The sequence below is a fragment of the Odocoileus virginianus genome, chromosome 26 (genome assembly GCF_023699985.2).
Source record: "Odocoileus virginianus isolate 20LAN1187 ecotype Illinois chromosome 26, Ovbor_1.2, whole genome shotgun sequence".
Taxonomy (NCBI): domain Eukaryota; kingdom Metazoa; phylum Chordata; class Mammalia; order Artiodactyla; family Cervidae; genus Odocoileus; species Odocoileus virginianus.
In genome coordinates, this window is record NC_069699.1 from 26,636,903 (window position 1) to 26,642,902 (window position 6,000).

Genomic DNA, 6,000 nt, shown 5'->3' on the forward strand with positions numbered 1-6,000 from the left:
GTCAGTGGAGTTGTTGTCCTGAGGAGGAGATGAAGGTAAGAGATGGATCCCGGCCTTCTCCCTGGCTCTCTGGCTTATCTGGCCTTGGACCAGTGGGTGAGCTGGGCGGCCCAGGGAACAGGCTCAGGCCTGTGCCCTGCAGGGCTTCCAGAGCCCTCGCCAAGTTCACCTACTGGCTGGGTCCAGGCCTTGAGGCCTCAGCAAACTTCTCCCCCATCCCTGCCTCTGCAACCTGATGGCAGCGACCTGTCTGGGATGTGGTCTGCGGGTGCTGCCCCTGAAGTTTGGGCAGCCTGAAGACCCTGGGGAGCCTGAGGGCCAGGTGGGTTGGGCACCTGGCTCCCTCGGTGATGACAGGTTGGCGGGGCCTGGGGACTGGGCCCTGAGGGAGCGACCAGCTGAGATCTGTGTCCTCTCAGCCAGGACCTGGGGCTCAGAGGATGAAAGCTGTGCCTTGAGAGCCTTGCCCTTTCTCGTCAGAACAGAGAGTAACATTTTTCTGGTGGAGATTTACAGGATCATTTGTGACCTGACCGTGACTGACCTCAAGAGGAAAGGCTCTCACACTAGGAAGTTTGTAAAAACTCACCACGCCCCTCCCGCGCTTTTCCTAGAAGAGGGCTTTGCTGAAAGCTTTTGGGGTTTTTAAGGCAGGAGCCACCCATCTCCTTGCTGTTCAGCTCAATTCAGTGGCTCAGTCGTGTCCGACTCTTTGCGACCCCATGCACTGCAGCACACCAGGCTTCCCTGTCCACCACCAGCTCTCGGAGCTTGCTCAACCTCATATCCATTGAGTCGGTGATGCCATCCAACCTTCTCATCCTCTGTCATCGCCTTCTCCTCCTGCCTTCAATCTTTCGCAGCATCAGGGTCTTTTCCAGTGAGTCAGACGCTACCCAATTCTTGCACGGCCCTCAGTAAATCATTCTCTGTTCCCAGCTCTGAAGTTTTGGTATTGTTTGGCCTCACTGTGCATCAGGTATATGGTCTGGCATTTTCAGTAACAACTTCACCTCTTTGAACTTCGGTTTCTTCATATGTATTAAATGATAGGGTTGTAAGGATTACAGTGCCTCATGTCAAGATCTTTATACCTAGGAATTCGTGAGTTACAAGTTTACTATTATTAATCATTATCTGAATTTTATGTATCCAGCTTTTAAGAATCAAGGTAATCCATATTTCAATTATGAGAACATCCTGACCATTCCACTTAACACGTCAGTCTCCTCCTTTAGAATTCCTTTTTGTAAATCTATATTGGTACTTGAATATCAACATGGGAGTATAACTATATGTATATTTTAATATGCTAGCAAAAATTAAGTTGCTTCCACCATTTTCTAAGAGCTTAAAAAATCCAGAGAATGTACAGCTATTGTATATACCTTACCCCATTTAAACTTGCGTTAGTCATCTTTCTTTTTAATCCTCATAGTAACCTCCTAAAGTGGGCACTAACATTATCCCATTCCACAAATAGAGAAACTGAGGTCCAGAGAAGTCAACAGGTCTGTCCAAGTTTGCAAAGCTAGTTGGTAGCAAAGGCAGGAGTCTAACACAGGGCAGCCTGACTCTGGGGCTGCTGAGGACAGGAGCCACAACTTCTTTCAATTTGTTTTTGCTTTGTTGTTGTTTTCTCCTGTTAGCATATGGCATAGTTCCTGATGTAGCAGGCCTACAGCCTGTGTCCAGTTGCTATGGGAACAAATAGGGAGAGAGAATGGTGCAGAAATTTCTGGAATGAGAAAGCCCCAGTTCTTGACCAGCTCTGAGACCACCTACAGGTTTGTTCTGGCAGGATGTTACTTTGCCCCTTTGGAGAAAGGTCCTCAGCCTCTACAAGGAGCCTGGGCTATGGGATGGCAGCCTGCCTTCCAGTCCCCATCTTTACTTTTTATGTGACTTTGGACAGACTCAAGTGAAACCTCAGTTTCCTAGTGTGTAAAATGACTTCCAGAAATAGGGAAAATAGAATGAGAACAGTCACAGCTAATATATAGCCCTGTATTCTCTATTAAATAGTACTGTTTGCCTGACACATCTGATGTGTCATAGAGTGAGATGTTGTGAGGCTGCCGGTGTGGTTTGTGATGGTGGGGTGGTGTCAGGGATGCTGGCCCAGTGGTGTTTGGTAGAGAGCCAGATGTGAGGGACACAGGGGACATGAGCACCTAAACAGGAGGTGAGACTCTGCTGCCTGGCTCCACTGAGGTGGACAACACAGCCCCTGGCGCCCCCTCAAACCAGTGGGTCGCCGTCTGCACGGCTGAGATGACTTCCCCTGAAACCGCCAAGTAGGCTGGAAAATAAGAGTTGCAGTCAATTAGCTTTTTGTTATGTCTACATGGTATTTGGCAGTCAGTTTGATTCTTTTTTCTTCATGGATTTGGCCACATAAAATAACTTGAGGGAGGAGGGCATCTTGAAGGCAGGGGCCACAAGGACAGCAGAGCATAGCTGGAGCTTGGAACGGGACTGATCTGTTTGTGAGTCCTGCTTTTTTCTGTACCAGCTGGGGACCTTTGGAGATGTTTGTTACCAATGCTGAGTCTCAATTTCTTCTTTTGGAAGATATGGGATAATTGATTTTTACCTTCCCAACTTGAGGCGCTGTGCATATAGTTTGATCAAAATAAACTTTCAATAAATAGAAGCTGTTACTCTTGTAGTTAACAATTGTAGTAAACGATAGAGTTTCATCTTGGGTAGTTATTGCCCATACTGGAAACAAATTCAACCCTTGAATTGCCAATAACATTAGCACAGTCCAACAGTGGAAACATAAGATGCTTTCCTGATGTAGACTATTTCATTGTAAAAGATACATTTTGGCTCTTCATCTGACCAGCCTTGTTATGAAAATTATAAAGTTGGTGATGCAAACCACACGATTAATCTTGTCCTCTGAAAAGGTTCAAATAATATAATCCATGCATGAAGATGTTTGAAATTATATCATTTTATCATCCAAATTAGCTTTGCATGAGTTCCTTGGAGAAACCCAAAGAAAAAAGATTCCTGTATTCTTTCCAGAGAGACCGGCAGAAAACATTTAGAAATGTCTTTAAATGTCCAACAGAGCTCCACTGTGAATGGAAAAATGTATGGGCGATAAATAAGCGTTATCCAAATCTCATAAAAACCATAAAGGTAACTGGCAGAAATACTGAACTGGTCATTCACTCGTAAATAAATATATGGCCTTCTTAAACATCCTGGCATATCCTGTTTAGTTGATTCATGGCCGTTCACCAAAGACAAGGATTCCTGCCTTGGAAGATTTAGTGCCCTGAGCTATATGTCACTGTCTTGTTAACAGATCTGGAGGTGAGATGAGCTTTGGTTAACTGGTGTTGCTGACACCTGTGTTTAGTTAGCAGATTGGTTAACAATGCCTGGAAATGTGTGAAAATGACCCCCCTCTTTGCATGCTTTGCTCATTCTCTAGAGAAAATCTCCTTACTCTAGGGAAATCAATGCCCAATAAAGCAATACAGAGAAAGTGCAGACTATGCTTTGGAACAAGCCGTTCGAACCTGGATTCCGTGGCTGATTGCGTGGTTTCATCCAGTTTTTCTTAGCACCTTGCAAGGGTTCCTCTGAGCACTTGGCAGGTCAGTTTTGGTTTCCTCCTCACTGTGTCCCTCTGGCTCCCTGTTCACCTTTGTGGCTTAGCCACTCCAGAGGGTGAATGTTTATGGTTTGATGAATAGGTTCCTACTTGCATGATATTTCTGACTGATTGGTGGTATCTGCTGATTACTCTGTGGGGAAGGATTCTGATGCCTTGTCTTGGATCAGTGGGAAAGAGTGCTGTGGTTGATTTGTGATATCTGCCACAGGTAGAGGACTGGACAGTAGGGGGGTACATGCTATCTATTTGTATCCTGGCTGTGTGTTTTAGATATGACAGGAAGATATATGATTTGCTAGCCAGCCTCTGGTTTTCTCCTATTGCTATAGTGCAGTGTAGAGATTGGGGTGGTTTGAGGATTAGGTATTATACAAGGGCTCTATTAAGCATTAAATAGGGTGCTAACCCCTAAGGTGCTATGTGGCTCTAGTTACCAGGTCTGCAGTGGCTTTTACTCTGAAATCTCAAGCTTGTTTTCCTAGCTTCTTTCCACTGCAAATGTCATACAGTGGCCAGTGAGAAGCAGTAAGATGGTGAGGTAAATTCCAAGGATTCGAAGAGAGTAGGGACTTTGAAGATCCCAAAAGATGTGGTCCCAGTCCCAGATATTGAAGAGGGGTCAGAAGCAAGGGTGACTAAATGCCAGGCATTTTACTCACTGTTTCATTTGCCCTTCCTAAGGACGCTATGAGTTAGGTTTCATCAGTCCCTATTTTCTTGTTGTAAAAACAGGGACTCAGAGAGGTTGAGTTATATTGCTAAGTCTTGCAGCTGGTGAAAGTGAAAGTTACTCAGCTGTGTCCAACTCTTTGCAACCCATGGACTGTTTAGTCCATGGAATTCTTCAGGCCAGAATACTGGAGCGGTTAGCCATTTCCTTCTCCAGGGGATCTTCCCAACCCAGGGATCGAACCCAGGTCTCCCACATTGCAGGTGAATTCTTTACCAGCTGAGCCACAGGGAAGCCCAAGAATACTGGCGTGAGTAGCCTGTCCCTTCTCCAGTGGATCTTCACAACCCAGGAATCAAACTGGGGTCTCCTGCATTGCAGGCAGATTCTTTATCAGTTGAACTACCAGAGAACCCCCCCACACAGCTGGTAGTACATGCTAAAGCTGAGAGTCAAACCTTGGTCTATGTCATCTCTAGATTTGAGCTCTCTGTTTTCTAAGTCAACCATTACATTAACCTCTAGGATTCCAGTCTCCAGGGAATGGTGACCAAGGACATCCCAGTACCCAAAGGTGAAGAAGGCAGTAGCAGTTGCTAATTTCTTCCTCTACCAAAGCTCTTCATCTCACTTGGTCCCGCCCAGGTCTTGGTATATCCTGCCCCTCTCAACACCCTGCTGTGTGCAGGATGGAGTGATTTCCAGGGTGTAGTCCCAAGGCTGTGTTATGCCAAAGGCACTATTTTTGAATTCTAATAAATGACTACTCAATTCAGCCTATCAAATTGTGGAAGAATCACTCCAAGAATGTCTGTTCCCTGCTGAGCTGGTCTGAGTGCAAGTGACTCTCTTGCTTCGTGGAAAGCAGGCTAAGGAAAGGGAGGAGTTGCTGAGAAAGGAGAAGTTTCTCCTTCTGAAGAGGTCTCAGGGATTAAATTAGTCACCGGTGAGGTCTCCTGTCAGCTGAGTGATAGAATTTCATCTCCTTGTCAGTGGAGCCAGCAGAACATGATGTGTTAGATATCTGCCTGCTGTTCCCCTGCAGAAAGAAAGAGAATAGAAGATTCTTGCTTCATACCCTTAGGAGACCAGGGAGGGCAGGGCCAGCCCTCTGAGTCTTTCCTTTCTTCTGGGAGTTGTGACACAGTTTAACTTCTGTCAGTAAATTCTCTGACAAAGGTGCTCTGACTCTCCAGTTTGCTCTTCATGGAGACAGAAGAGCACAATACTCTCTCCACCCCATACCTTTGTGTTAGATAACACATTCCTGTAACAAATACACCTCAGCCTCATGGTGTGACATACTAAAGGCTTATCTCTCTCCCAGGTCGTAGACCAATACTGGTGGAGTTAAGAAGTGAACATCTGTTCCACTCAGTCATTCAGGGATCCAGGCTCCCTCCATCCTTGGGTTTTCATCCCTTAGGGTCTCAGAGTTCTCCCCTTAATGTCTGGGGAAAAAAGCATGAAAAGTCACATAGGAAATCTACCAGGGGCCGGGCTGGGAAGGTGTGTCCATCACTGTTGTCTATATTCCATGGACCAGATCTGTCACATGGTCCCCATCTCTCTGTTAGGGGAAGCACACTGACTGAAACTGCCCACACTGGCCAGGTGCCATAGTAACCATTTGCATGGGTTGTTTTACGACAGGAGGTCCTGGTAAGGAACTCAGAACTAATAAGCCACCACC